Source organism: Cebus imitator, unplaced genomic scaffold (assembly GCF_001604975.1).
Source record: "Cebus imitator isolate Cc_AM_T3 unplaced genomic scaffold, Cebus_imitator-1.0 Scaffold15, whole genome shotgun sequence".
In the NCBI taxonomy this organism is placed as follows: domain Eukaryota; kingdom Metazoa; phylum Chordata; class Mammalia; order Primates; family Cebidae; genus Cebus; species Cebus imitator.
This window is the reverse complement of record NW_016107330.1, coordinates 4,343,590-4,364,434: the sequence shown is the minus strand read 5'-3', so window position 1 is coordinate 4,364,434 and position 20,845 is coordinate 4,343,590. Positions and strand designations below refer to the sequence as shown.

Below are 20,845 nucleotides of genomic sequence, written 5' to 3'. Positions count from 1 at the left end.
ACAGGAAAACTCATCTTCCATACAAACTGCACATAAATGATGGGGAGGCTTCCTGAATTCACAGATGAACAGCCTAAAGCAAAACTGGAATTTATAGCAGATAGAATGACAACTTAAACTTTTGCTACAGTGTCAGGCACACATATATTACTACAAGGTTCTATAGATCTTCTCCCAAGATTTTATTAAGGTTCTTTTGTTGTTGTTGTTTGAGACAGAATCTCACTCTGTCGCCCAGGCTGAAGTGCAGTCACCTCAGCTTCCCGGGTTCAAGTGATTCTCCTGCCTCAGCCTCCCTAGTAGCAGGGACTACAGGTACACGCCACCACACCCAGCTAATTTTGTAATTTTAGTAGAGACGGGATTTCATCATGTTGGCCAGGATGGTCTCGAACTCCTGACCTCGTGATCTGCCCCCCTCAGCTTCCCAAAAAGTGCTGGGATTACAAGCGAGAGCCACTGTACCCAGCCTCTTCTATTTTAAATAATCTGAGATTTGGGATTTATTCTCTAAACACATTACTGCTTCTCAAGAGCATTTAAAAATAATGGCAATGGCTCCCGCATGTGTGCACTGCTCTACAGTTTAAGAGGCCCTTAAACTACACACACACACGCAAGCTTTTTTTTAAAGAAAACAAAAGTATATTTCCTCAAAATAAATCATTTGTAATTCCTGTTTCAAAATAAAGATAAACGCCTAACCGTTTATGATTTAAAAAAAAAAAAAAAAAGATGAAAAACTGTCTTTTGATGTTTGCCTGCTTTCGTCTGCAAAACACTGCAGCTCAAGTGAGCATCAGTGTAGCGCAAGGATAGAGCAGATGGGCAGTTCCAGGGGGCTCTGAGTTCCAGGTTAAATCTAAACTTGACCTTGTGGTAGAGTTCCCAGATACTGTGTGAGGAGTTACTATTCTATTTCACACCCTACTCCGAAAGGTCTGTGGAGAAAGACGGAAGAGGAATGACTGAGAAGCAGACCGTATGATCGATCACCTGTAAGTGGGGCCTGGTTTCCTGGCAGCCCATCAGCAGGCGGATCTGGCACCTGGGACAGGCAATGAGGCGTTCTGGACTGAGAAGGCACCATCGACAAGACAAAGTTGAATATTTTAGGAAGATTAAGTTGACAGGAAAGAATGAAGAAGTCGGTGAGGACAGGGCAGCCAGAAAGACTGAGGCCAGGCAAGTCAGTTCAGAATCCAAGAGAACAAGCAATTAGGGTTTGAACTGCAGTCAAGAGCTGAAACAAAAAATATGATTGACACTGCAGAAGGAGGGAATGGGCAGAATGTTAGCTAATTGAACAGGAGCTAAAAAAGAAATGGTAAAGATGAGTCCCAAATTGGAATATGAGTGACTGCAGGAATGGTGGTTTGAATATATTTGAAAGATACAGTAGTCAGGAGTAGGGACGATATTTAAGTGAAAGGCGGTAAGTTCCATTTTACCGACTCTAAGGAGATGCCCAACATTCCCAGGGAAAACGACATCAGGCTCAAGTGGAAGAACAGGTCCAGGCACAAAGAGGACATCAACATCAGGGATGGAGATTCAGAAGTCCCAAGGGGGGGCCTCAGCAAAGGAAATTGCCAAGCGGAAAAATATCCACAGAGAAGGGTAGAAGGTGCAGGATGTGGCTTTGTGAAAGGCACGGAAGGAGCTCGAAAAAAATAGTTGCCCCTTCCACCAAGTTCTGTTTAAGAGTGCGGGGAAGGTTGAAACGCCTAAGGACTCAACAGATAACAGGAAGGTTTTTCTCTCAACAGTAACTGCCATGTTATTTCACAACATTTAGTGTATTAGAAAAAATACCTAAGAAAAAATGTTACTAATGTTCTTGAAAAACGTAAAGTATCTCAAAGTGTCTGCCTATCCTTTATTCATCTCAAAACATCCCGATGAAAGAGAGAGGTAATCATAGTCTTCAGTTTACAAACAGGAAGCGACAATAGGGGACAAGTGACCCACCTACCCCTACCACAGCCGAAAGTCACTCATACTCCAAGCTTGATCTGTGAAACTGTCATTCTGTACATTGAGGTAGGGCTCCATTAAATTAGTCAACAGTTGCATTCATATATTTATCTCCCCAAGCAGGTGCTGACCTGCTGGCCGCCTTCTTACAAGTGGCAACAGAGCTTCACAATTAAGAATCTAAATTTATCCCCAGAGCCATCCTTTTGGACATTCCTACTTTCAGATGTACTTTACAACTAAGTCTTTCGGAATTATGGCAAAGTCCCTAAAACATAAGCCTCAGAGAGTGAGGAACATTTAGAATGTCACTTTTACACTGATACTCCAAATTATGTTTAATTTATATTGTCTTAACAAGGTCTTGGGCCATGAACAAGATTCATACTGAAGTATGTAAGGGTTTAGTGAAACTTACAATTCAAATTTTGATGGCATCACTTAAATTATTTGAAAATGCCACAGAACTATCCCACCAGAGTTTAACATAGTCTTAGTAGAACTACATATAAGGACACATAAAATGTGTGGGTTTTACCCATTTCCAGACAGACTACCCCCTATAATCAAACTAACAGTTCCACTGAGCTTTACATATTTCAGACAAGCTGTGCCAAGAAGTAATTCAGCTCTTTCAAAGCGAAACCCAGAGTATGATTTATTGCAAGAGCTACAAAATATTCTTTTCACCAAAATGGCTGGAAAATAATAAGTATTCAGTAAAATCTCCTTTATTGCATGTTCCAAAGGACTAATAAATGAAAACCCAGTATAGCCATGACATGAACCAAGACTCTAAGAATAAATACTATACAGTACTAAGAAAAATATTATAAGCATATTTCATTCCAAATGAGCCAGATTTACTACATACAAGAACTGTAATTCATGCATCAGGAACGTGGGGGTGGGGAATGAAAGGCATCCTCTTTAAGAAAGAATATTTAAACGACACATGCATTCATTCCAGTGAAATTATACAGATGTTCTGTAATTCAAAAAACCACCCCTACCAAATGTGGCTCCAAAAGCACATCTCTTTTCATATGTTTTATTTATCAATACATTCTGACTAAAGATTAGGTACACCACAATAAAAATTCAATCAATACTATCTATACTTATAAAGATTACAAATAAGGATTTGGCAGCTTATAATTCCCCCCTAGAGGAAAGCTGCATTAATGCTGCAGGTTTTCCAGAAGATTAATGAACTGTCTTTAAATTATAATGTATTAAGTTAAAGTTAGGTAAGCACTTCAAAAGTAAGCCTTATTGCTTGAGGTCTAATTCACCATTTCTGTGCATAACCTCAAAATGGTTGTTTAAAAAAAAAAAAAAAACGGTTTCAGAAAAACTACAGTTTAGCCTCTACCATCAATCTTCAAGGGGTTGCTGGACCAAGTCTGCTTTTCTAGAAGCCAATTGTTTCTACGCTCTTCAGCAGAATGGTCGACAGGCTTAAATTATTCACCACGTACCAACTATGCAAATGTATTTAAATTTCATAATTTAATCTGCATACTAAGAATGCTGGTGCCATGTCATGAAAACTCCTTCATGATCTCCAGGAGACTTCACATTGCTTTACTTCGCCACAAAACTGATGCTGAAGCAGAAGTGCTGAAAGTGACCATTCAATAAGTGGAAAGGAACTTGGACAGACCTGGAAGTCCATTTCTTGGCTTCAAGGTGTAAACTACCTAGTCTATTCTTACAGTTCTTAGACTAAAGAGATTCAATAATCTGCTTCAGTAATTCAACCATACAGTTAGATGAGCCTTCCTTCACTGCAGCCGTTCAAGGGCATTTGGAAATGCCTGGAGATTTGATTGGCTGTCACAATGGAAGGAGGTGCTACTGGCATCTCCTTGATAGAGGATAGGGATGCTGCTAAACATCCTACAATGTACGGGACAGAGAATTAACCAACCCAAATGTCAGTGTGTGCAGAAGTTGGGAAATCCTACTTTAATGGAATCAAGTATTGTTTTCAGTAATGGAGTCCACCGCTTTCAGACATTCTGTAAAGATGGTTTTTACAGCTCTAACTAGAAACGCGTAGCTTCAAAAATAGAGAGATGGACCACCACCCCAGGCCTCTAAACAAATGTTGTAACCATAGGTGACAGCATAGCTGATAAGCAGCACACAAACCATGAAGCTCTGGACACGTGGTAGCAGTATTCATGGTAAGGATGGTCAGGTGATGTCCCTCATCATCTGGAAACTCCCTTAGCTACCCATCACCGTGCAAGTTGACAATTTTCCCTCAACCATCTACCTCCTCCTCCTCTTCCACTCCCCATTATGGAGTTTTCTAGTAGAAGTCCACGGGTTTTTTTTTCTTCATGGTTATTAAAAATAACATGCAAAACTACTCAGAAGACATGAAAATAGTAAATGACCTAAGGTGCTTTCCATCCTGGAAAGTCTGTGATTTAACAGGACTTAAAAAGGGTTTGTAAATCAGATCTGGAACTTGAAAAGGGACAGGCTGCTTAAAGAAACAGTCCCATGAATAAATAAACATCTAACGTAAAATAATCATCAAAAGAATGTGTGCACATATATGTACATAATTGCACAGCCACAGCCAAGAAGGGAGGAAAGGGGGCTGAAATTGAGTGTTACTTCTTACAACTACACCTGCAAGAAAAATGTGTACTTAGATGCTAAAAAGCAGAATTTACATTTTTCACTGTAATCTCAAAAGATCACAGAACTTTAAAACTCACAATGTTAACAAACTTTCAAACAAATCTTTATGAAAAGAAAAATCTCAGGCTTGAGAAGCCTTACAGATCAATATGGACTTGACTGGTAATTTACAGCCCATCCACATATTAAATAGCTATTAAGCATAATATTGAATGGTTAGTGGCATGAATACATGCTCACAATATCACAAGGCAGGACAGGTTACAAACAATATACACATTGTATCATCACTCCTGTATAAAATGTAAATATATACATGTATATATATATATATATATATATATATATATATATGAATGAATTATAAAATAAGGAAAGAAACACGCATAAGCACACCAAGAGAGACAGGAAGACCTGCCAAACATTAAGCATGGTTATCTGAAGAAAGGGAAGTTATTTGTTTCTTCTCTGTGCTTTTCTCTACTTTCCAATTGTTCTACAATAAGAATCTTTTGTTATGGTTTGTACTTACAAAACTAATACATTCTTACAGATTTAAACTGTACTGTTTCGGGCCACGTCCACAAAATAAGGAAAAAACAAACCTGAACCTACTAACTTTTCAATTAAAGACACCACCTTCAGAATCAACAAAAGCGAACACTTTCTAAGCAGTATCATGTTCTGGCACTTTTCTAAGCACTTAAAATGTATTAACTTATTTCAATCAAACCAAAACAGATGTGCTGAGTAAAAGGAGAAAATGTAAATTGAGTTTTAGTTCCACTATGAATTTTGATTTTAGTTTCCATAGGTTGAAATGAGGTTTAATAGAAATGATCTTCAAAGGTCCTCTCGAGGCTAAATGAAGATTCTACATGTAAAAATTTGACCAGTAAGTGTTAGTCCGGAAGCCTCTAGAGTGATGAGGCGGCTGTGGACCATCTCAAAAACACAGAACCCTACTAAAAAAGAACCTAGGGTCTCAGTTCCTCCTCTTTAATATAGGTACAGTAAATTTCCTATCCTTTTTTTTTTAAGGCCTACATTTTTCTCATACTTGGACACAATCGATCAAACCGAGGCGAAGTCTGTTCATTGAAGGGTTCCATTTGTTGTTAAAAGTTTCCGTCACTTTTAATAAACCTGGAGTAAACAAAAACTTAAAAGAAATATTTTGGTCCAGTTCAGGGGTAAAAATATTTGTTCTAGTGTCTGGCTAAAGGAATCTAAGGACCTACTGACATTCAGCAAAAGACGTTCCACGTCTCAAATACACCCAAAACCTCAATACAACACGAAAAGTGAGGAGCCAGCACGAAATTTCTATTAGGGGAAATTTCAGCTGCATAGTTAAGGACTTTCCGGTTAACTGCGGGGTCGTTGCCGCAGCTCACAGCCCGACACCAGGCTACAAGCCCAGGGGTCGGTGGTTCACGCGTGGATCAAAAGAACCACGAAGGTTTAGGAATAACACTGACCTGTTAGGTTTATCTCATGTCTCACTTGCCCCCATCAAAAGAGGTTCATTGATAGCTTTAGTAGCAAAATTAGTAACATAAAGGTGCACGTCTGTAACACACACACACACACACACACACACACACGCCCGTGGGTCTATGAGAACATTGAGGGAGACAATCTCCAGGTTTAAACCACACAAAAACTATTTGGGAAACACAAAGACGCAGGACACAAAACAAATTAGGAATGCAAATGTGCAAGACACACTCAGTGGGAACACAAAAGAGAAAAGCACAGCGGCCTGACAATTGGGAGGGCGCCCGGCCCCACGTGGGGTCCCAGGTGGCCGCGCCGCAGCCCGCACGCGTCCTCCGCGGGGCGCGCGGCTCTTCACGGCGACAAAGCGGACCCCGAACTTCGCCGCGGGGGCCCCACGCCGGCAGGGATGGGCCCCGCGCCGCCACCCACCCGCGGCACCACCGACCCGGGGGCCCGCGCCTCGTCCCGGGGCCCCCGCCGCGCCCGGGACCTCTGAGGGGGCGCGTCCGCCGGCCCGGACATCCCTGCGGCGCCGGGTCCCCTGCGTGTCGCCGCCGCCGCGCTCCTCGCGGGGAGGGACCAGCGTCCCGGCGCCGGCCCAGAGGCCGCCCACCCGCGCCGCTCCTTACCAGCGCCCGCGCCTCAGAGCAACGAGGGCCGTCGCCGCCGCCGCCGTTCCGCCGGCTCCGGCGCCCGCGGCCGCGCCGCCGCCATCTTGGCTCCAGTCGGAAGTGACGTCGGGCGGCGCGGCCGCGGCCTGCGGGACTGCGGGGCTCCGGGACCCGGGACTGCGGGGCCCTCGGACGCCTTTCTCCCCGCTGCCCCGGAGCCCGGCCCTTGGCCCTGCGCCGTCACCGAGGGCTACCACTCGGCCTCCCCGCGTAGGTCGCTGCGGAATCCATGGCGGCGCCCTGGGAAGGTGCCGCGGCGGCCGGCGTCGCGGCAGGTCCTACCGAACCCAAGCGGGGTTCAGAGGTTCTCAAAGAATCTGAAAGACTGGAGGAGGTGTTGGGGGGCATGTCTACCACTGGAGGTCGTTAAGCATCTGACAGGCACATAAACATAGGCCTTATACTTCGCTGGTGTCAGAAGGACCCGTACAGCCTCGCCCAAAAAGATGCACCTCCAGGCAGGCAGACGCAGCTGGGTTTGTTTGCTGCCCCGGTACCCGGGAGCAGTGACCGGCGGCCGCCCTGTGCCCGCGCTGTTCCAGGGCAGCGCCTGAGAGCCCTGCCCTGAAGGAGCTTACTGTTCACAAGCGGGCGCGCAAATGGAATGCGGGGACGACGACTCACAGATGCGCCGATGAAGATGATCTGGGTGGACCTGGAGATGGCTATTCGACATCCAAGGGTGAAGCCTAGCACGTGGTTGAAAATGAGTTGAGTCGGGGAGAGGCGCAGGCTGGAGATGAAATGGAAGGTTGGGAGTTGCCTGGAACCTCGAGCACTTCAAGATAAATAAAGTGATCCTCTGAGAAGGAAGTCAGGAAGAATCTGAACTTAATGGCAACGTTAACCCTCTGCGGAAAGGACCCAATCCAAAAAGAGACCCCCAAAACTATGAACGATCATTTCTGTAACAGGTTTAAACTTAAGAAAACGTGTTGTAACAACATATGTTATCTTACTGTAAAAGGATGAGGCTGTAGCTGATGACCCAGTCAGTTATAGTGAACAAATGAAGATCACTTCATCAGAGTAAATTTTATCAAGGCCTTGAGAAGTGACAGGATCAGCACAGAGCACAAGAAAGAAAAGCAAATCAAACCTCAAGGCTCTGCATATTTCTTCCTTTATTCAAGGAAAAGAGATCCTAGATCTGAACGATACCCACACGCAGGTCATCAAAGTAGCATTCTCTGTGGTAGAGCAAAGTCATCAGACTTCTGTACCCCTTATCTAGATTAATACCTTCCGACTTGATCTGTGTGTTGAAATTATCTGAGGTATCTATGAAGAAAATAGGGAGATCTCATTGTTTATCTACATCCACCATCAAAACACTGACATAGAAATCAGCATTTTAAGAGAAAAGGTATGGGCCACCTGGCATTCAATAGAATGCAAAAGGAAAATAAAGGACATTAAGTCAGAAGTGGCATGGTGAACCAGAATGTATACTAGATGGTTAGTTAACAAAGTAGCCAGTGGTCGTCTTTCCCATCATTAATCCATAGTGACTGGCTATGTGAGTTTCCTGTGGCTGCTGTAACAAATTATCCCAAACCTGACAGCTTAAAACAACAGAAATTTATTCTCTCACAGCTCTAGAAGCTGGAAATCCAAAATCAGTATCACTAGGCCAAAATCAAGGCGGCAGCAGAGCCAGGCTCCCTCTGGAGTCTCTACTGAACGACTGCTCCTTCCCTATTCCAGCTTCTGGTGGCTGCCAGCATGCCTTGGCTTGTGACTGCATCACTCTAGCTTCAAGGCCAGTATCTTCAAATTCTTGTATCCATCTTCATATCATCTTCTCCTCTGTCTGTGGTCAAATTTCCCTCTGCCCCCCTCTTATGAGGACACGTGATTGCATTTAGGACCCACCCGGATAATCTGGCCATCTCAAGATCCTTCACTTAATCACGTATACAAGACTACATATGAAGTAGCATTTGCAGATTCTGGACATTAGGGATGTGGACTTATGTCTGGGGCCATTATTTATCCTATCACACTGGGTGTCTCCTCAGCATATCTGAGTTCCTCCCACCCTTAATCAGCCACATGTTTTTTACCGGTGTATTTCTTGAACATATGTCTATTTTTCAACCTGTACTATTTCTCAGGGTAAATAATTATATATAATTTATTTAATCCAAAAAAAATCAGAGCCATCAAAAATACGATAATTTAATGAGCATTTATTGTCCATATGATATGTTAAATATCACTCTTTTGCCTCTTTGGAAAGGTAAAATGTATTGCAGGCTGTTTCTGTGTGGGGATGGAAGTAGAAAAAATATATTTTTTGTCCAAGTCAACGACATGAATGAAACTCCACTCTACCCCAGTACACCTGGTACCGGTTCTGGCCAGTTTTGTACCTTGCCACCGCAGTACTGAAACAGAAGACATGATCATTATTCACCGAAACATCCCACTACCCAGAAGAAGCTCTGGCACACAATAAACGCTAAGTAGATATTTTTAATGAGAAAAAATTCTTCTCCGTGGCCCTCTTAATGTGGATATATTAGAGCAAATATGTTTTGGACCAGATCTTATGCATGTAAATGACAGCCTATAGTTGATATTGTTATAATGGGAACCACAGCCCTCCTGCGCTGCATAGCAGCTGGAATGCCTGTAGCACTGCTTCCAAAGATTACAGATCTTATATCTGAGATCTAAGAGTTTACAGTACTTTGCCAATGAGAATGTAAGTGGACTTCAAATTCCCCAAATGATAACAATACTTATTTTCTGCTGGGCTCTGTTGTAGGTATTTTACCTGCACTCTCTCACTTATCCTCATAACCTGCGATAAGCACTATCTTCATTTATAGCTGAAGGTACTGAAGCTAGGAAGGGTTCAAGGACTTGCCTTGGCCGGGCACAGGGGCTCATGCCTGTAATCCCAGCACTTTGGGGGGCCGAGGTGGGTGGATCACTTGAGGTCAGGGGTTCGAGACCAGCCTGGCCAACATGTTAAAACCCTGTCTCTACTAAAAATACAATTAGTGGAGTGTGGTAGTGCACACCTGTAATCCCAGCTACTCAGGAGGCTGAGACAGGAGAATCGCTGAAACCTGGGAGGCAGAGGTTGCAGTGAGCAGAGATCATGCCATTGCACTCCAGCCTGAGCAAAAGAGCGAGACTTCATCTAAAAAGAAAAAAAACTTGCCTCGTTAGTAATACAACCAAGTTAACAGAGTAGTTTGGCAGGACACCCAGCCATCTCCCTCTCGGCTTAGGAAGGCCGTCCTAAGAATAGGACTAGCTCTGCAAGACAAGAGAGGACAATTTAAGGTGGAAAAACACCAACAGAACCAGGTTTTGAACCTAGACAGTTTAGCTCCCTAGTAAGCAACCTCCCCACCCCCAAAGCATGCATGCACACACACAAGTCTGAGAGCTAGACCAGGAACTGGTCCATGCTACTGCATGCTCTTAACTAGTCATTCCTCCACAAGCTACTCAGGGTAGGAGCTGGGAAGTATTTATTTTTTCTACAATTTTTTTATTCATTGCCAGAATTATTAGAAAACATTGCGTGCATAAAGTCGCCATTCTAAATCCTGTCCCTGAACTGTCAAGCAAGAACATCCATTAAAAGATCATAGGCAGGGGCAGAGGAAGAGAATCCAGCACAGCTGCATCAAATGAACTTGTCTTTTGTTCAAATAACACATTCACTTTAACAAAAGAAAGAAAGAAAGAAAACTGAGTCCTTTTTCTTGTGACTGCAAATCGTGTTCCGTGATGAGATCCAGTGACTCTTTTCTATTACATCACCTCACTCTCCCCACCTGCCATCCCTCTGCCACGTCATTCACCTGAGCAAGGAATGGCATCCAAGCAAGCACCCCCGCAACCAAAAGATCTGAAGCATGCACTCCAGGTTCTGATCAGAGATGAACACGTGAAGTCCAAACATAGCAACTCCGGGGGCTAAAGATACATCTTATCCCATCACAGGCACTTTTGGCTGCATAGATTCTGTAGAAAAACTCCGCAGCCTCAGAGTGTATAGGCAGATCTTGGCAGTGGTGAAATGCAGTTGTGTGAGAAGGGGAAAGGGGGTGACCTTTACTGAGCCCCAGGTCTCAGCCGGCACTTTATACTACATTGTCTTTTCATCCTCCCAACAGCAACAACAGCTAATAATTTTGCGGATGAAGAAACTGAAGCTCAGATTGTTAAGAGACGCAGCTGGCCGGTATGAGAAGCAGGATTCAAGGACTTGTCTGATGTCAAAGTCCATGATGAGTTCACTCTGCTTCTGGTCATCAAGATGCTCTTAGGTACTAGGAGCAAAGACACCACCCCCGTCCTCCAAGAACTTAGGATCCAGTGGAAGGGACAGGACTTGCAAAGCGTGCTAACTCTAGGATAAAACCAGAACCCGTGGTCAACATGGTGAAACTCCGTCTCTACTAAATATACAAAAATTAGCTGGCCATGGTGGTGCGCGCCTGTAATCTCAGCTACTCGGGAGGCTGAGGCAGGAGAATCGCTTGAACCCTGGAGGCAGAGGTTGTAGTGAGCATTGTGCTCCATCCTGGGCAACAAGAGCAAAACTGTCTCAAAAAAAAACAAACATACAAACAAACAAACAAACAAAAACAGAACCGCATTCCTATGCTCCCAGCATGCTTCATGATGGCTCGCTCCCACACCTTGTTCCTTTTCAGTATTACTCTTAAAAAGAAAAGAAAGAAAACGAACTCCAAGACGTTAATTTTTTTTTCCTTTTCTTTTTTTTTTTTTTTTTTCTTCCTTCCCTCCCTCCCTCCTTCCCTCCTTCTCTTTTTTTATTTTAAACAGAATCTCATTCTGTCATTCTGTCACCCAGCAGGCAGGAGTGCAGGAGTACAATCACAGCTCACTGCAGCCTTGACCTCCTGGGTTCAAGTAGTCCTCTGGCCTGCAGAGTAGCTGGGACCATAGGCACACGCCACCATGCCCGGCTAATTTTTGTATTTTTAGTAGAGATGAGTTTTTGCCATGTTGCCCAGGCTGGTCTTGAACTGCTGGGCTCAAGTGATCTGCCTGCTTCCGGCCTCCCAAAGTGCTGGGATTACAGGCATGAGCCACCACGCCCAGCCCAAGATGCTAAAATGTCTAACCAATTCAAACATGTGGCTCTAGAGATATCTTTACTCCATTCTGCAAAAAAATCCAGACACTGTTTCTAGGTTTTCCCATTGTACTTCTTATATCACATTTTTTAGAACCAAACATGTTAATAAATTAGTTGAAAAGTTCAGAAATTCCCAAACAGATGTCACTCCTTTCAAAACTTTTAGTGTGACAAGCTCAAAGGCCCACATAGTTTGTTCCAGAGAGTACAAAGGGAAGTTCAAGTCTTCCTGGAAGGCAGAATGAATTCACTAATACACCACCCTGAGAGCATGAATAAAACATATACATTGACAGCAAAGGCATGAAGTGAAAATATTTTTCAGCTGCAAATAGCAAGCAGCATGAGAAGGAATAAAAAATAAATCAGGTCCAGAATGTGCAGATTGCGCTGAGATAGTAAAACCCTATGCCTGGATGTGTTTCCCCAGATTCGAAGCTGTAGTGTGTTGTCTTACAAGGTCGTCTGTAGACGAGATGACCTGTCCTACCTACCCAGTCAGTGCTCACTCGTCTCCAAGGTGAACTATCTCTTTTTTTTTTTTTGTGAGACGGAGTCTTGCTCTGTCACCAGGCCGGAGTGTAGTGGCGCGATCTCAGCTCACTGCAAGCTCTGACTCCCTGGTTCAAACAATTCTCCTGCCTCAGCCTCCCAAGTAGCTGGGACTACAGGCACGTGCCACTACATCCAGCTGATTTTTGTATTTTTATTAGAGACAGGGTTTCACCATGTGGGCCAGGATGGTCTCAATCTCCTGACCTCGTGATCCACCCACCTTGGCCTTCCAAAGTGCTGAGATTACAGGCGTGAGCCATCAGGCCCAGCCAGTGAGCCATCTCTTATGCTGGATCTGTGCTTCTCACTCTCCCCACCTGGGTTCTAGAAATGCCAGCCTCTCCGTTTTCCTTCACCCTGCTTTTTGTCTAAGATTCGATCCTCACCCCTTCTTGCCTGCATCCAAATTTTGCCTTTCCTCAGAAGCCAGCTTTTTGATGAAATCTTCCCTTAGTTGCATTAGTTTCTTAGGGTTGCTGTAAACAAGTGCCACAAAATAAATTCAGTTTAAAACAGACGTCCTCAACCCCCGGGCCAGGAACTGGTACCTTGTTAGGAACTAGGCCACACAGCAGGAGGTGAGCAGCAGGCGAGCCAAGGAAGCTTCATCTGTATTTATAGCTGCTCCCCATCACTGGCGTTCCCGCCTGAGCTCCGCCTCCTGCCAGATCAGTGGCGGCATTAGATTCTCATAGGAGCATGAACCCCATTGTGAACTGTGCATGCGAAGGATCTAGGCCGTACGCTTCTTATGAGAATCTAGTGTCTGATGATCTGTCACTGTCTCCCATCACCCCCAGATGGGACCATCTAGTCACAGGAAAACAAGTTCAGGGCTCCCACCAATTCTTTTATGTTGGTGCAAAAGTAATTGTGGTTGTTGCTGTTTTTTGATGGTAAAAACCACAATTACTTTTGCACCAGCCTAATACATTATGGTGAGTAGTATAATTATTTCATGATATACTATAAAGTAATAATAATAGAAATAAAGTACACAATAAATGTAATCATCCTAAAACCATCCCTCCACCCCTGCCACCTCAGCAGTCATTAGAAAAATTGTCTTCCATGAAACCAGTCCCTGGTGCCAAAAAAGTTGGGGACCTCTGGTTTGAAACAAAAGAAATGTATTGTCTTATAGCCCCAGAGGTGTCGCAGGATCAGTTCCTTCAGTAGAGTCTGAGGGAGAATCTATTTCATGCCTTTCTCCTGGATTCTGATGGTTGCCTTGACATCCTGAGGCTTGTAGACAAATTATTCCCACCTGCCCCGTCTTCACCTGACCATCTTCTCTCGGTGTCTCTCTGTCTTCACATGGCCTTCTTTATAAGAATACCAGTCATTAGATTTAAGGCCACCCTAGTCTAGTGTGACCTCATGTTTTTTTGTTTTTTGTTTTTTGTTTTTGAATAGGGACGGGGTTTTGCCATGTTGCCCCAGGCTGGTCCCGAATTCCTGGACTCAGGGTATCCACCCACCTCAGCCTCCCAAAGTGCTGGGATTACAGGTGTGAGACACCAAGACCACAGCTGATTCTCATCTTAACTAATGACGCGGTGGCTCACGCCTGTAATCCCAGCACTTTGGGAGGCCGAGGCGGGTGGATCACGAGGTCAACAGATCGAGACCATCCTGGTCAACATGGTGAAACCCCGTCTCTACTAAAAAAAAAAAAATACAAAAAATTAGCTGGGCATGGTGGCGCGTGCCTGTAATCCCAGCTACTCAGGAGGCTGAGGCAGGAGAATTGCCTGAACCCAGGAGGCGGAGGTTGCGGATTGCACTCCAGCCTGGGTAACAAGAGTGAAACTCCGACTCAAAAAAACAAAAACAAAAACAAAAAAACATCTCAAAGACATTCTTTCCAAATAAGTTTACATCTGAGATTCCAGCAGGAGGGGAGGACAGTGTATAACCCAGAACAGAAGTAGAGCACACATTCATTCTTTCCTCGTTTTATGAATCCAAGTATAACTTTCATCAGCAATTGTCCATATGCTGTGTCCCCTCAGGGTCTACTTGCTGTATGTGTGTATCTTTTTTTTCTTTTTCTTTTTTTTGAGACAGGATTTCATTCTGTCTCCCAAGCTGGAGTGCTGTGGTGCAATCTTGGCTCACTGCAGCCTCAACCTTCTAGACACAAGTCATTCTCTCACCTCTGCCTCCCAAGTAGCTGGGATTACAAACATGCACCACCATGCTCACCTAATTTTTGTATTTTTTTGTAGAGACAAGGTTTCACCATGTTGCCCACACTGGTCTCAAACACCTGAGCTCAAGTGATCCACCTGAATTGACCTCCCAAAGTGCTAGGATTACAGGCGTGAGCCTCCACACCTGGTCTGTATATGTGTATCTTAAGTCCCAAACATATTTTAAGCCTCTTGAGCATGTGAACAGGCTTGTACACATCTCCATTATCCAAACAGTGGTAAGTACAAGTCTTTCCTCCATCAATACTGTTGATTCATAACAAGTATTTTGTAATTTAAATATGATCTCTGAAATAGAAACGAGTTATTCATAGCTAAGCAAGAACTCAGGGCCTGCACTTTGAATTCATTTTTCTTCCAATTTAACTTGACTATATGTTTCCCTCCTCCAACCCTCCCTAAGAATTCAAGCTGTATTGTCATCTTAAGATGCTTTGGCTAGCAGTAGAATAACGATACCTTTCCAAAGCTGCACAAACAGGGTCAAAACGCATGCCATTCCTGTCACATTTAAGTCATCACTTAAACAACATAAAGGAACCATACAGGTGTCACAGCCAAGACAACACCTGCCAACACCTGCCAGGGCTGAGACACCTGAGCTAGGTTCATAAGCCTGCTAACCAATCTATATGAGCCTCTGCTTGAAACTCATTCACTGGCCAAGCTATGGTTAGCTTTAATTGGAGAGCAGTGATTCTCAACTGAGGTGAGATTTTGCCCCCAAGGGAACATTTTGAAATATCTGGAGAGAGTCTGAGTTGTCCTAATTGGGTGGGGGCTGCTACTGGCCTCTGGCAGGTAGAGGCCAGAAAGGTCACTGAATATTCTAGAATACACAGGACAGTCCCCTTCCACAACAAAGAATTATTCAGCCCCAGATATTAAAAATGTCTTTTTAAAAACACTTTTGTAGATTATTCAGTGAGTGACGTTCAAGTCTCATCTTTAGACATTTGTGTACTCATTTGGAGTATGGACTGCAGACTCATCAAGGAAAGGAACTATATCTCCCTTCTCCCCTTATCTTCCCTGCTCCAGGGACTTCTTTAGACAGTTTTCCCCTAATTGCTCCTCCTGCTACGATGAAATTCGAGTATCATAGATGTACTGTATATCTGTTTGTGTACTACATAAATATCTGAAGGGCCGGGCGCGGTGGCTCAAGCCTGTAATCCCAGCACTTTGGGCGGCCAAGGCGGGTGGATCACGAGGTCAAGAGATCGAGACCATCCTGGTCAACATGGTGAAACCTCGTCTCTACTAAAAATACAAAAACTAGCTGGGCATGGTTGTGCATGCCTGTAGTCTCAGCTACTTGGGAGGTTGAGACAGGAGAATCACTTGCACCAGGGAGTCAGAGTTTGCGGTGAGCTGAGATCGCGCCACTGCACTCCAGCCTGGCAACAGAGTGACACTCCAATCTCAAAAAGAAAAAAAAAAAAATAGTGGCAAAAATACATATCATGTAAAGTTTACAATCTAGCCATTTTTAAGTGCACAGTTTACTGGCGTTTAAGTACACCCACACTATTGCACAGTCATCCCCACCATCCATCTCTACAATTCTTTTCATCTTACAAAACTCAAACTTGTTTTGAGACGCACACCCAAGTTGTAGTGCAGTGTCACAATCTCAGGTCACTGCAGCCTCTACCTCCCAGGGTCAAGTGATCCTCCCACTTTAGCCTCCCAAGTGTGTGGGACTACAGGAGCATGCCACCATGCCCAGCTAATTTTTGTTTATTTTTTGTAGAGACAGGGTCTCCTATGTGGCCCAGGATATCCACTCGCCTCAGCTTCCCAAAGTGCTGGAATTACAGGTGTGAGACACCGAGACCACAGCGCATTCTCATCTTAACTAATTACATCTCAAAGACATTCTTTCCAAATAAGTTTACATCTGAGATTCCAGCAGGACATGGATTTTGGGAGGACAGTGTGTCTCAAACTCCTGGACTCAAGCAATCCTCCTGTCTCGGTCTCCTAAAATGCTGGGGTTACAGGCGTGAGCCACCATACCCAGACCAAAACTGAAACTGTATACTTAAACAATAGTTTCCGATTCCCCCTTCCCTTAATCCCTGCCAACCATCATTGTGCTTTCTAGTTCCACATAAACCGTTTTAAAATATGAATTTAGCTCCTATGCTTCTGGTTAAGATATCTGTTTCAGCCTTTGACAACTTTTTGGTGTTTAGTTTTTTTTACGAGAATTTATGGCCAGGAATTTTTTACTGTTTTATGGTTAAGATTTTGTGCCCCTCAAGAGCCAGTTTTTGCCCCTGTTGAAAGCGCATGAGCTCTAATCAACAACACTCTGATTAAGGGAGAAAACAGTTGACTAGTGCAAAGGTTAAATGCATTGGTCAAAATAGGGATGCTGTAGTTTATTTTTCTATATTATACCATTTTCTCATTATTCTTAATAATGAATGCTCATCATGCCACCTGGCTCCTCATTATAAAATCTGTGAAGACCGTGCTTAGCAGAGCCAAAGAGGCAGCACACCCGACAACCAACTACAACCCCCTTACGATGAGAAAACCAGAGCTTCACTTCCGCATACTGTGGGAACCTGATCTAAAAATATTGACAGACTCATGTTCCATGCAGACCAGAGGGGAGCCTTGTCTCCTTCTAGATTTATTTCGTGATGCAATGCATAATGATGGCACTATGGAAAGCTAAATATTAATAATACACTTTTTATGCATGCTACTCTGAGAGCAAATGTCAAAAAAATTTACTAGCAAGACTGAAGCCTCATTAGCATTCCCTTATGCCAGTCAGGATTATGTCTACTCTCAGAGAGAGAAACTAGCGCCGGAGGAAACAGCAGTCCCTGGGCCAGGCTGTTAAACTTTCTTCTTCTGACATGACTAAAATTAGCAATAGGCATTCTTATGAGTTGTTTCTTATTTCCCACGTGGCTAGACAAATCACAATACCTCAACTGCTTTTTATGATTGACTGTGATGAAATGTTACATTATAGTAAGACAAGAGCAAACAAATATTTTAGCAGGGAGTAAACCCATTTTGGATGTAACATTGTAAATGACACTTACTTATAAAATGGGCTCCTGTGGTTCTTTTTAAAACATTTTTTTTCAGCCTTTAAAAACATGTTTCATGTTTTGTTTTTGTTTTTAAGAATTTGTATGATTTTAATTATGATACCTAACCTCCCTGAGCCTGATTTTTATATCTGTAAAATTAAGAAGCTAGACTACCCTTCTAGTTCTAAAATCTGTTATTCTGGTTGTATTTATATAAACTACTCCAGGACAGTTTCATAACTGAAAACTAAACCAGCAATATTTGACAATGCGAGGTATTTTGAGTTAGTGTAGCACTTAGGCTGTCTCTTACATTGTGAGAAACACTCTAAAATGTACATTTTTGTAAACATTTTCTAAAAGCTTTTGGTATTTTTCAACAAAACTGTTTAAGTAAAAATCATGTGCAATTCAGCTTTGTCACAGGTCACCTATGGGAGGAAAATGCAAAACAAAGAAAACGACAATTATATAACTTGAGACTTCATGTTGAATCCTCTTAAGATGTTTCTATGAAATTTTAACTGCATTTTCAGTTAAATAAGGATGTTCTTTCAAGGACAAAAAACCAAAACTCATTACTTTACATGTATAGGGATATATAAAAATAGACATATAAATACATATTATGTAAAATACAAAATAAAAACATAAATGTAATATGAAATTATAACATAAAAATAGCCAAATATATTTATATAATGTAAAATATATCCATTATGGCTGGGCAGGGTGGCACACACCTGTAATCCCAGCACTCTGGGATGCCGAGGCAGGCTGATCACGAAGTCAAGAGATCAAGACCATCCTGGCCAACATGGTGAAACCCCATCTCTATTAGTAAAAAATACAAAAATTAGCTGGGCGTGGTGGTGCTGTAGTCCCAGCTATTCAGGAGGCTGAGGCAGGAGAATCACTTGAACCTGCGAGGCGGTGGTTGCAGTGAGCCAAGATCACGCCATAGTACTCCAGCCTGGTGACAGAGCAAGACTCCATCTCAAAAAAATATATATATATATACATATATATATATATTATATGCTATATATGTTTATATGTCGCTATTTTGAATCTGATAAAATTACTGTCACTTATAACATCTTTTTAATTCAAAAAATTCATATTCTCTCCTCAAGTTGGAAGATTACTAAATAATAGAACAAAAATTGACTTGAAAACAGAAACAAAAATCTTCTCTAGATCTGTAATGTATATTTAACAAGCAGTTACAATATAAAAGTATGAGTATAATTATGAGAATGATATGTGTGAGGCCAGTCAAATCGTAATGGTAATTTAGTCCTTTCTAGTTTTGCTGAAAACTTTCTGCTGACATTTCTGAACTAAATGTATAAAGGAAAAGTCATTAATACATACATTTGGGTTCTTTTTTCACCTATTCCACCTAATTCCTAAAATAACCTAAGTAGCTGAGACACATACACACAGTATGATAGGGTGAAAATGGGTAAAGAAAGCAAAATGGAAGAAAAAAGAAGAGGTGAGTGCAATGGCTGTTTCTATGCCATTATCTCAGCAACGTCCTGATAGTCTGAATACTGTATATCCTACACCTGATTTTTGTAGTGTCCCCAAGCTGGAGCATAACAGAGTATAGATCAGAAAACGCACTTCTGCGAAGCGCTACCATTAAAATCACATCAGCATTGCTACTCAATGATTCTGTGAGATGGGAAAGAGCCATTCCTGGTTCTTCTTCATCCCACAATGTGGAGAAATTCCCACCACCTCTAAACTCTCTATTCTTCCTAGAGCTCACCAGTCCTCTTTGAGCACGTTTAGAACTTTCTGCCTTATAATTTCATTACCAATGCGCCTCAACTTATCATCAGATTACCTCCTACTAAACACATCTTAAGTCGAAAATATCATAAATAGAAAATGCATTTAATGCATCTAACCTACAGAACATTAGAGCTTAGCCTAGCCTACCTTACACATGTTCAAATATATAAATAAAAATAAAAAAGATTGTATTAGTCAGGGCTTTCCAGAGAAACAGAATCGATGGGATAATATATATGTATATATGCTAATTGCATATAGGCTCATATGATTATGGAGGCTGGCCAGTCCAAAATCTGCAGTATAGGCTGGCAGTCTTGAAATCCAGGAAAGCCAAAAGTCCAGTTCTAGTCCAAAGACTGGCAGATTTGAGACCCTGGAGAGCTGATTGTGCAGATATAGTCTGAGAGCAGTGTGGTGGAGAATTCTCTCTTGCTGTGGAGGCCATTGTTTTTGTTGTTGTTCTATTCAGGCCTTCAAATGACTGGATGAGGGCCACACGAATTACGGAAAATGATCTGCTATACCCCAAATATGTCAATTTAAATGTTCCTCTCAGGCCAGTCCTGGTGGTTCACGCTGTAATCCCAGCACCTTGGGAGGCCAAGGCGGGTGGATCACCTGACGTCAGAAGTTTGAGACCAGCCTGACCAACATGGAGAAACCCCGCCTCTACTAAAAATACAAAAATTAATAAGATTACAGGTAGTGCATGCCTGTAATCCCAGCTACGTGGAGGCTGAGGCAGGAGAATCGCTTGAACCTGGGAGGTGGATGTTGCAGTGAGCCGAGATTGCACCATTGCACTCCAGCCTGAGCAACAAAAGCAAAACTCCATCTCAAAAAAAAAAAAAATTGATCTCATCCCAAAACACCCTCCAACTTGATACATGAAATAAACCAGCACAAAGATATAGTAATACTACTATTGAATGGCATCTGACATATACCTGCTGTCAGTGATTTCTGCATTGGAGGCTATGCTTGTAGATAAAGTTGGTTTTACAGATCTACAATATTTTGTCTGGAAGGGAGACACTAAATCCTTGCTGTCAAACCTGCGTTTGGTTGCATTTTGTTCTCTTCCTGTGCATGTAAAATTTCCAGTAAAGATTATTACTATGAAAAAGAAAAAAAAGGGCCGGGCGCGGTGGCTCACACCTGTAATCCCAGCACTTTGGGAGGCCGAGGCGGGTGGATCATGAGGTCAAGAGATCGAGACCATCCTGGTCAACATGGTGAAACCCCGTCTCTACTAAA

General features: G+C 42.8%; 1 protein-coding gene and 1 non-coding gene across 2 annotated transcripts in view; one reads left to right on the top strand and one right to left on the bottom strand.

The window, feature by feature from the left end:
* The window catches only part of PRDM2 (PR/SET domain 2), a 122,790-nt gene extending 115,935 nt beyond the window's left edge, over window positions 1-6,855 (bottom strand). Inside the window, 1 exon segment of the mRNA XM_037729863.1 lies at window positions 6,771-6,855. The gene's annotated coding sequence lies outside the window, so the exon portion shown is untranslated.
* Window positions 6,856-9,983: 3,128 nt separating this feature from the next.
* LOC119468072 lies at window positions 9,984-10,107 on the top strand. Its single transcript, XR_005196695.1, has one exon.
* The last annotated feature ends 10,738 nt before the right edge of the window (window positions 10,108-20,845 follow it).